The sequence below is a fragment of the Sinohyriopsis cumingii genome, chromosome 1 (genome assembly GCF_028554795.1).
Source record: "Sinohyriopsis cumingii isolate HCF-2022 chromosome 1, ASM2855479v2, whole genome shotgun sequence".
NCBI lineage: Eukaryota > Metazoa > Mollusca > Bivalvia > Unionida > Unionidae > Sinohyriopsis > Sinohyriopsis cumingii.
Window position 1 is genome coordinate 162,310,130 of NC_142961.1, and position 12,644 is coordinate 162,322,773.

A 12,644-nucleotide genomic window follows, 5' to 3' on the forward strand; every position below is an offset into this window, starting at 1 on the left:
AGTGTAATAAATTAGTTTTGAGTGATAGCTTGGGTGAAAACCACCTAAACGTAGATTCTTATAGAGACGGTCTTGAATGTGGACACAAGATACCTGGCACTACTTTTTTGGGCCGTTATTGTTGACCAGTACTTGTGACCGATCTAAATAACAGGGAAGGAATGTCTGTATAAATAAGGGAGAGTTATGTAGTTATATAATCTTTTTAAACACATTTAGGATGATGCTGATCACAATTATATTTTCAGGAAGACAAACAATTTGCTGAAAAACACTCATTCCGTTGCGAATAATTAATTCTGTGGAATGTTGAACACACATTCCGTGGCGAATAATTAATTCTGAATAATGCAATACATGATTCAGTTTATTTACCGAAAGAAAACAGAGTGGTATGCAAAATTCCGGAAACGTTCTGTCAAATATTTCTGAGAAAATCAAATATGTAGACAAAACTGATCAGAAGATGATTCAACATATCTTTTCAAATACCTTACTATTGTCTATCCGCGTGCAAAGAAAGTCGAAAAAGTATTCAGGATATTAAGTGCACCTAATTATACTTGTAATGCAAATGACAATAGCCTATAAGTAACTTTACGAGCAACATTTTCAAGGTGCCGATGCTGGAATTCATACATGGCCAACACGCGGTCAATTTTAGAAAAATTAAAAAATTTACAACTATTTTATATATAGTCATCCATGCTTCGGTAACAAAATAACAGGGTAGAAATATTTAATTGCAAATATAAAATTCAGTACTGCAAACATTGAATTTTCATCCTGGATAAGTGCTAAAATGAACACACACTGCATTTTTTCTTCATTTCGAATACTGAGGTCTCCGGATGTTACATTACGTTTTAAAATACGGTGTCAAATATTTCTTCAGTTCACAGAAAAGATATGACGAAAACTGATATGTATCATATTTCACCTAACGCAGGTGAAACCAAAATTATCACAATTCATTAAAAAAATAAATCTATTTGTACGGCAAAGGTTGATATTTTGTTATAACTTAATTTTGTTATCAGTATTCTTTAAATATTAGTGATTGTTCAATCTATCACTGATGTTAACTTATATATGCTGGAATTTCTTCATCCGGTTTTTAGTGTTTTAATTTATCTTTTATTCCTACAGATCCCTAATCACGGTCGTTTCATTACAGTGAGTACATCGATATTGTTCACTAACGCTTACACGCTATGAATATACGAGAGCTATTACATTACAGTGTCTTTTGGGAAAATGTATCGCCCCAACAAGCTTTGCATTTATTCGCAATTTGATTCTTTCAGCAACAAAAACAAACAAGATATGTATTTGTTCGTCAGAAGCAGAAGCAAAAGGGCACTGTTCGTGCATTGAAGGACGTGAGTACCACGTGGTTAAATATTATTTGATATTTGTGATTCGAATGGAATATTGGATTTTCACCAGGTCACTAATTTTGACGGTAATAGATACACAACCAAGCAATTTTTTTTTAAAAATTTAAAACTGGAGGGAGGGTACACTTCATTTGATTAATTATTATAATTTTACTAAATGAATGGAGAAGGGGTACCATTATGCATATTTTTTGCAAACTGAATGAAGATAGTGCGTGTATTCTATTCGCCTATCGCCAACAACGAGGGTGCATTTAATGTTTGTTTCTTCTGCCACTGTCAATAGGTCTGCCTTTATATGTGAAACGTATCGTCGCAAACCATGGGGAAAAGTCCACTACGCTCCCTTTCACCGTCGCTGTTTGCGATAGTATCTTTCATCGTTTCTCGTAAATTTGCATTTACAAAATATGTCATCCACGAACAGAGAAGATTAACTGTTATACACTGTACATCAACGGAAGTGACGTCTTGTCGATAGATAGGTCTCTGTTTGGAAGAGAAACTCCAACTGACTCAGTCGATCAGCATGAAATGTCAGGCTGGGTCAACCGCTTGAGAAAATTTTAATCGGGCTCGCAATTATTGTTTAATCAGGTTTATGTGTATTCACGAATACTGAGGAAATCTTAATGCAGGTAAAAAGGGAGAAAAGAGAGAGTGACGGATTTTCGTCCCGGGCTAACGACGATGCGGATATGCTGATTATCTTTGGACATTCGAATATAGTATAAGAAAGGTTACCGGGACTTTGAATAAACATCAGAATTCAGTCAGAAGAAAAATGCTGCATAATTTATAATGTTTTGCACTATCTCTATGAACATGTTCAACCGATGACTTAACTCCAATAATACGAAGAGAAACAACCCCAACCCCCCCGCAACCAAATATGAAAACATGCAAGGCTTGTGTGGATATATTTCACAGTAACTGGATACCGCACATGTGGGCGCTTTCAATTTCTAATCATCTGGTACACTATAAAATACTTCCAATAACGGTTTCGACAAAATGAATAGAGAAATAACGAAACCTGCGCATGCCATAATGGTTTTCGGTACGTTTTATTTCGTTTATCCTAAATTAAATGGAAGACATTGTTTACCAAACAAAAATCAATCATTTGTCTTGATTAATCACATCTAGGGCTTCCGCCATCAATCAGACAGCTGATAAGAATTTTAATTTCTGGTGGTTAACTTCATTCTATGATATGAATTTTCCAATCTCTACATTTCACGTAATTAAAGTATAGAAGTAACGTTCGAGTATATCATTATTTATGTGTAATTTATCTCAAATGGATCAAAAGTAGTAATTTTACTAAGGTTGACTAGACCGCATTTTGTCCAATATTTACCATCAGAATAGTAATAATTTTACTAAGGTTGACTAGACCGCATTTTGTCCAATATTTACCATCAGAACAGTGCAAATGAGATGTTTTCAGCAAGGTCATTTTAACAGTTTAGTTTTTGCATAAAGAAAGGGTATTTCTTTGATTTCAAGCATATTTTCAGGTATACTGCAGGCCATGTTTGAGTAATAAAAGGTAGATATAGATGATTTCATCAGCTGGAAAGGAACTTTATGAGGGTACTGTGTTGGGATTCTATGGTGATAAACTAAGCAAGAGAAAGAAGCTAAGCCAACAAGTTTTGTAAAACTTAACAATTTTTAATTATCAAAGTAAAAAAATGAAAATGTAAGAGGAACTTACGCTTTTTATGAATTAACTCCAAAATAATCCTAAAATGATATATACAAGTCCAAGATAATCGAATGCTCCGAATGAATTCCAGATCCTTGAATGTACTGGTGTGATAGCAGTCATGGTGTATCACAATGGCAATGTCTTGACTCATTTGAATAAATTCACATTTGTCCCAGAATAGTATTTTAGTCTAATGAGCACTCTGTAATTCAAACGAATAATCCAAACAAAAGTCTCCTCTCAAATTATATATATATATATATATATATATATATATATATATATATATATATATATATATATATATATATATATATATATATATATATATATATATATATATATATAGATACATACATACATACATACATACATACATAGTGGTCTAAAGCGCTCTCCGTCACGGATCACTGCCATCTCACCTCTGTCTGCGTGGGTTCGAGTCTCGGGCTCGGCTGATGTGGATATGTGAGAAAGCTTGCCAGTAGCTTCTCGTGGGTCGGTGGTTCTTTCCGGGGTTTTCCCGGGTTCTTCCTCCACCATTAATACTGGCCGCCATGTATAGCCTATATTGTGCTGAAAAATGGCGTTAAACCCTATAACAACTATAACAACAAAATTAAACACAACTGCAGACGAATGTTATGACAAGAACATAAGAAATTAGAATGATATGACTGTCCAGCTCTACTTACTTCTATACACCCATATAACCCTAAAACGCAATTTTCCACTCGCTACGAGATATTTCACAATACCCCATGTCGTAAAAAAGCATACCTGACCAATCCATCCAATGGGAGATACCTTACTTCTTATAAAAACGTACCTGACCTCATTTGCCAATAAGAAGTTGCTCCAATCTTTTTAGCACGTTCATTATATAGGTTAAATGTAACTTGCAAACAATTATTTGTAGCTCGATATCTTTAAAACAGAATATACATCCAAAGACAAAAATGTAGTTGTATAATATCTTGTATATAGATGATCCCTATAATTTATAGTCATCAGCAAAAATTTCACACAATATAAATAATGTCATGTACAAAAGGCTTTAAAAAATATAGATATACATGTAAATATAATGTAGACGAATCTCTGATGGATCTTTCTCTCTCTGTGTTTGTATGTGTATGGGTGATCTCTATCTATGTGTGTTTGTGTGTGTGCGTATAAAGGGTATCTACTATACACTGTAAAATGCACACAATTAAAAGAAATTGTATTCCCAAACATACATTTCTACTAATTCTGGAAAACAGGGCTGCAAAATAAGTCTGGCACAAATAGTAAATGAAGTCTACAACAGCGCCAGTGATAGTTGATCAAACATGATGTTGCCCTAGTTCCACGATATCTCATCGCATCGATGGTTTGCACTATCAACCATAACGCGGATTCTATCTGAATCAGTCATTTGAGGTGTAAAATAGTTGTCGTTATCGTTAATTTTACCAATGACTCATCTCAGGATTTCTTATTTCCTGTGTGAAGGTCAACAACTTCGACCAAATATTTCTTATATTAACGGTATTAACTGATTCATTTCAATTCAGTTCAGCTTTCCAACTGTTGAGAAACCTCCGCATATCCGTGATGCTTTATCACATTTGCCATGTAAAGTGTGTGATATTGGCCCAGAGATGACGAAAGGACATTTCAGTGTGGTGGATTGAATGGTGTTTATTTCATGTTAAATCTAACGGAAGTTTAATAGTCAATATTCCAGAGCTGGATTTGATAACATCCTGGACATGAATGATCCCCAGAAGTGAAGTAGCAAGCCCAAAAATAGTATCTAACCATTAATCCGCATTTTGATTAAGGGAATATATTAAATATCCTACCTCAAGTTTATATTACTTATCTCTGGTCAATTGTGTCATACATGATTTGTCACGTGACCCTTGTATTTATGTTTATGACCTAAATATTGAGGCAGGCACAAAAGATAAAATAATATTTAAAGAAAATAATAATCAGTTCATCGCAGTAGTCGATTGAATCATACTTAACTATACAGCAACGTCATTATCCAAGATCATCTCACGTATTGGCTTAATGATCCAAAGAACGTACATATAATTTATGGTTTCTCAAAATGTAATGAGTCAGTTTTCATTTTTAACTTTATTGGACACCGCCCAAAAGTATCTCGAGAAACATTGATCAGTGTCAACACACAATACCCTACACTACTTCAGTTGTCCTCCAAACTTTGCAGGCAGAGAAGAACTTTATTTTCAAACTGATGTCTACTCAAGCTGAAAAACTAAATATGAAGAAAAAAAATCTCTGTAGTTTTTTTTATATAAAATTCTCAACAATCGGTCTTTGGATCCAATAATTCATTTACACCCACCCTATTCAAGAAACGCGGCGCCGTATGATCTGAGAAACTCGAAGACTTTCATTTGATATGGATGCAGAATCCCTGTTAGAAAATCGTATATACAAACACTTATCTATTCATGGAACCATGTTCCACAATTCACACGAAACTGTTCATCTGTATTTACCTTCAAGAAAGAACTTTTCCAGTGCAACATGTCTGCTCCCAGTTACTTAGCATTTGCAAAAACGTGAGCTTATATTAATCCGATTATGACACAGTTGTAATCCGCTCAAATATGATTTCTTTGGATGTAATTTTGTCGTCCATCCTTCCTGTTTTTGTGGATTTCCAATAGAAAATAACTATAATTTTCTTTTTGAATGCAGACTGATTAATAATGCAAGAAATCATCTGTATCATAGATCGTCAGTAACGAATATTAATATTGATTCTGATACAATTTTATTTGGCAAAAAAAAATACACAGCAGAAAAAATGTGTGTGTGTGTATGTGTGTGTGTGTGTGTGTGTGTGCATGATTTAGATTTTTAGCGTAGCTTTAACAATTTTTCAGTCATATCGCTACGATGCCTGCAGTGTGGCAGTTTAAAGTGATGTCTCCCGTAGACGGACGGATGCCAAGACTGCCAAACACTGGGGCATCATGCCGTAGACATGTATCACGATGTCCCACCCAGTCACATTATTCTGACACCAGACCGACCAGTCCTAACACTAACCTCTTAATGCTGAGCGCCTAGCGAGGTAGCTGTTAGTACCATTTTTAGAAGTCTTTGGTATGACTCGGCCGGTGTTCGAACCTACGACCTCCCGCATCTGGGGCGGACGCTCTAACCACAGGGCCACCGGAACGGTCAGCAGAAAAAAATATAATTTGCAACAAGGAAAATGCAGAAAATTGTAACTAACACAAATATTCACAAACATATGATTACATTTTGTTTTCTTATGTCTAATGTTTAAAATTTAAACTAAAAACAGACACCGTCTGTCCGCTCCTGTATTCGCTTCGTCCTTCTCATTCCATTATAAATATGTACGTCACAATTCTCGACTATTTTTACATCTCTTGCCTGCATGCTCAGTAATAAATAAATAAAGTTTATAATGGAGTAACTTGGATTGATAAACTAAACTTGCTTCCAATCTTTTGCCTTGGCGATTCAAATGTTTGAAACTAAGCTAATTTTACGAGTGGATTATGTTGACCGGTACTACTGACCTTTCTACGTGACAGGAAAAAGAAAGCCAATCGCAACATGTACGAGAATGTGAAATACAACTCTTACGTATATTTTGGATCATGCCAATTGCATTTACTTTTTTCAGTACATTAAAAGCTTCTAAATGTTAGTACACATCTTTTAACAAACGAATACGGACTGAATATCGACGAGCTTCGTTAAGTTTTCTTTACCAAAAACAAAACAAACAAACAAAAAATTGAACGCTTTGGGACGTTCTGGCAAATACTTCTGGGTCGCCCACCTTGCACACATAAGTGATTCGCAGTATTTAACATATGTAATCAAGTACATTTTTGTAGTCTCTAATTGACTGCTGATGGAATGAAAACTTACGCTGGACATGGACTGGGCACCTGACTACTTTCGATGTAAACAGTACGATGGGTCTAACCTACAGTGTATTTTTCAAAAGATCGAAAAGCCGATATTTACGTTAGGACCAGAATCGGGTCTAATGAGAGACCATTTGACGCATGTAGAAACAACCGGATGAAGCATCCTATTTACATCTAAAGAAATATTAACTTCTATTTATAATAATAATAATAATAATAGTGTATTTTATTCCTTCCACTGTTTCTTTGCTTGGAGCCAATAGCGTGTACTGTTTAGACCCTATCTGTGAAAAAATTTGGGATGTATGTGTTCAGGTATTTCAGCTATGTAGCTATTCCAAACAGGTTTATTCGGCGCACCAACCGACACATTTTTTTTTTTTTTTTTGTTTATGTACATATTCATACGTACTAGTTTAATTGAAAATTGATGTTATCCACACAGAAAAGCATTGGTGGTGCATCACGCCTACCGTACATACTATACGGTCTTTAAAGTTTCTAAGCTTCCCATTTCGTTCTTGAAATATAACGCATTTTGACATATACTTTCATTTAAATTAATCGAAATTGCTCTATTTAAGTATTGCGTATTTCAAGGATTATATAATCAAATGATGAATCCAGTCATTGTATCATTAAACAAAATATTAAAATATTTCAGTCGAACATGATAAGCGAGAAACGGACGGTGGGTGGGGTCAGATTGTTGGCCAGCACTCAATAGTGTCTTTATGGTAAATTTCCATTCTGAGATGGTTTAGGGCGTGACTTAGGGATGGGAGCTTCTGATGGATGTAGCTCAAGGTTTAACTTGAAAAAATTAGTGGTCAGGCTTCTTACGTTTAAATAAATAATGTATTAAATTTTACCCACATAAATGTTCTTCTTCTAGTACTATTATCTATCAGAGATATTTATATTTCAATTGAGTGTCTTGAGTACAAGTCCGTTGTTTATCCGCCCCGCCCCCGTCAGAAAAGTACAATTAGGGTTGGGGTTCGTGTGGAGCTCTTCGCATGATAATTTTATAATTTAGTCCACTCTACTGACCCTGTGTAAGTCAGCGTCACATTATTATGGATCTAAACAGCGACTATTGTCTGCGGTATTGTAACGATTAGAGCAAGAGGTCTGTAAAACAATATCCACTAGGAAAGATTTTTGTTCAAGAAGCATGTCACTAATTTAACACGATACACTTGCAGGGACGTCCATTGTTTTCTGGCAGATTAAATATAGGAACGCTGTCGCCGTTCTTTCTTTCCTTAGTTCAAGCAATTTTTCTCTCAGTTTAATAATAGGAATTAAATATTAGCAATATGTCGAGACTGGTCAACTGTCCTTCTACGATTCTAGTTTTACAAATGTCCATCGACGGCATTATATACGATCATATAAAGTATGCCCTTGTACAAAAGTAAATGCAGCACGTGAAGCAAACAGAGAAAAGTTGAAGAACTTGTAATCTTTTGCATCTGATTAAATTATTGTTTTTTTTATATTTTACATTTATTCTGTATGTGATCATTATTGATTAAAATTTGATACAAATGATGAGGATGTAGTAGTAGGAATAGTCTTAGTTGTACTTGTAGTGACTCTTTTATCATCGACATCATTGAAAGATCAACGTACACTCTTCCAGTGTATAATTCATGTCGCAAGTCAGCATACAATTCACACACACACACACACACACACACATCGACACACACAAACATACATACATACATGCATGCATTCATGCATGCATGCATGCATACACACACATGCATGCATACATACATACATACATAACACATGCATGCATACATACATACATACATACATACACACACACACACATACACACACACACACACACACATATATATATATATATATATATATATATATATATATATATATATATATATATATATATATATATATATATATATATATATATATATATATATATATATATATATATATATATATATATATATATATATATATATATATATATATATATATATATATATATAACGTGACGAAAACAAATCAGCTGGTCTAGATGGAATTTACCCCAAAACTCTGAAAATGTCGGCTTTATCAATCTCAGAGCCGTTGAAAGAAATAATTAACTGTTTTATCACTTCCTATACATTCCCGGAGTCATTCTCTGTGTGTGTGTGTGTGTGTGTGTGTGTGTGTGTGTGATTAGGATTGTTAATGTAGCTTTAACAATTGTTCAGTCATATCACTTTTATGTCTGAAGTGTTGCAGTTTATAGTGATGTCTAACATTCGGGCATCATGCCGCTGATATGTAGCATAACGTTCCACCCAGTAACATTATCCTGACACCAGGCCGACTAGTCCTAACACAAACATCTTAATGATGAGCGCCTAGCGAGGCGGCAGCTGTTATTACCATTTTTTTAAGTCTTTGGTATGACTCGGCCGGGGATCGAACACGCGACCTCCAGCTTCCCAGGCAGACGCTCTAACCACTAGGCCACCGGAACGGTTTCCCGGAGTCATTGAAGTTAGCAAACGTATTCGCAATTTATAAGGGAAATGAAAATAATGACTCATCAAACTATCGACCCATATCTGTTATATCCGTACTGTCAAAAATAATTGGAAAAAAATGTCAGCAAGCATGTTTTCAAATATCTTGACAATTACCAACTCCTCCATGGATCGCAATGAGGTTTTCGACAGAATCATTCATGCCAAACTGCACTGACAAAACTTATAGACCAATGGCTACTAGCAGTAGAATCAGGCAAACTTACTGGCGCAATCTTCATTGATTTTGAAAAAGCATTCGATTTGGTTGACCATTTAGTGCCCATTAAAAAACTTTCAGCCTACAAGTTTTCTCCAAACTCAGTTGCCTGGTTCACGTCGTATCTCACTAACAGACACCAGGTTGTTTGCACGGGTAAATATATATCCAAACCAAGTCATAGCTTAAGCGGTGTTCCTCAAAGATCTATATTAGGGCCTCTTCTTTTTCTACTATTTATCTCTGACATAGCCTTGTATCCAGTGCACTCTAACACAGACCTTTTCGCTGACGATTCTACATTGCATTTATCTGGTCAATCTCTAGACTCCATTAAAAATAAACTTCAAATCGACCTCAACAATATATCAGTTTGGTGTCATCAAAACAAAATGCATATTAATATCTCTAAAACGAAATGTATGACAATCGGAACAAGGCAGTGTATATCTACTAACATGGATTTACTTCTAACTAAGAATGACTTAGACGTATCTATTGTCAAAAATCAAAAACTTATTGGAATAAACATGGATCAACACCTCAGCTGGAATGCACATATCGATCACCTATCCTCAATGGTAGTCAAAAGAATAACTCCTCTGTTAAAATTGCTTTCGAAATTTCTACCTCCCCAATCACTTTATTTTTCGGGTTATATACTACCATTGATAGATTACGGCTGTACCATATGAGGAAACACTTCCAATTATAATCTGTCCAGAACTGATTAACTCCAGAAAAGGGCAGCCCGAATAATACTGAAACTTCCTGTTATGACTCCCTCGAATGATTTGTTTTCACGTCTGCAATGGTTACCTATACAAAATATATATATATATATATATATATATATATATATATATATATATATATATATATATATATATATATATATATATATATATATATATATATATATATATATATATATATATATATATATATATATATATATATATATATATATATGTATGTATATATTTAAGATAGCCGATTACAAAAAAACTAAGGATCACATGGCAGATGGGTCAGCCATGACCTAATGTGTTACCCTCGTTAAAGATAGTTGTTTATTATTATTATTATTATTATTATTATTATTATTATATATATATATATATATATATATATATATATATATATATATATATATATATATATATATATATATATATATATATATATATATATATATATATATATATATATATATATATTGACATTTATAAACTAAACAGAAAGTGCTTATTCCTGTTTAGATGCATTATGAAATAGATGAAAATTTCCTGCATTGACGAATTATGACTCTTTAATACGTTTGAATATTTTTGTTTGTCACAAACACACACGCACGCGCACACACACTAATATCATTTTTGTAATCTTTTCATGTATTAGAAGTATTTGATAATCACCCTTGATTTCAATTCAAGTAGCAATTAAATAGTATGTGTTCATGTTACGAAAGAGGAACCATTCATATCCTTGTTTTATATTATGTGCTAATGTTCTTGTTTTATTTTAAAATAAAATATATGATTATGATAATAGGATTGGGAATGTATGCACATTTACTGATTTAGCTTTTTAGGCAGAGTGAAAATTGTTCAAAAGACCTAAATAAATAATTTCTCTAATTAGATATGATGCTTTATTTAGCGTCATCCGATAATTATAAATTGGATTAAGCATGCTCAATCGGTTTGCACTAATGTACAAAACCAAGATAATAATATGTATTGGCTTAAAACTTTTATTTTACCAGTTTTAATCGTATGATAGGTGCAGCATGTTTTGATACAAAATGCAAGATTCATTCACTAATTAAGAAACAAATCAATCTTTCAGTAATGTCCCACTCCCCATTATTCTACACTTGTCAAATAGTTCAGAAGCTGTGCGAAGTACTTTTGTTCAGAAACAGACGGCTGACTTGCCTCTAAAGAATGTACCTGAAAAGTATAAACCATATGTTTCCCGTATGTTATTAGCACAACTCAGGCGCCAGTTGTGAAAAGGTTTATCACGGTACATACAGCTCTATTGTTTATACTTGTACTCATCTAGCCTCACCATAATGTCCTTGTTCATACCTTTTCTTATCTAGTCACACGATAACGTCCTTATTTATACACAGAGGCGTAATAAGGTACACTTACCTAACATTTTATAACATAGTACCCCTTTTAAATATTTTTGAAGGATAGTTTTCAACACGCAGCATCACAGTTGCACATCATCGTCTTTCGGAATTCCTGTTCCTTACGCATAAAGATAAATTTTCCTTCTGGAAAAACAAAAATAAACGAGTACCAGTCATATTGCTGAAAATGCAGATCTGTATTGAATAATAACATTGACAGATCTCTATGGGCTACTCAAATTCACAAAGTATTTTTGAATACTCACATTCACAGATCTACATATGAATAGACTCATTCACAGATCAATGTGGAATACTGACATTCACATTAACTTCTTCCATTTCGTTAGGATATGCGCGGGGTTTTTTTCTTCAAAGAAAAGGTGGATATTATGTGATTCATCCAGTCCTGATGTGTGTGCGTGCGTTTGTGCATGCGTGTGTGCGTACGTGAGTCTTGTTATTCAACTCATCCGTTTGATGAATAGACTTCAAACCTGCAGCTGTAATTGGGACGGTCCGTAGGTGTGTACAGCGGGTTTTTGAAATAATGTTAATTGGCGTGAGTAAGTACTAAACCAAGTAAGAACATATATCAGATGGAACTTTGAATACGGAAAGCCTGGGTCATCCTGTGAGCATAGAGTTGTGGATACAGTAGT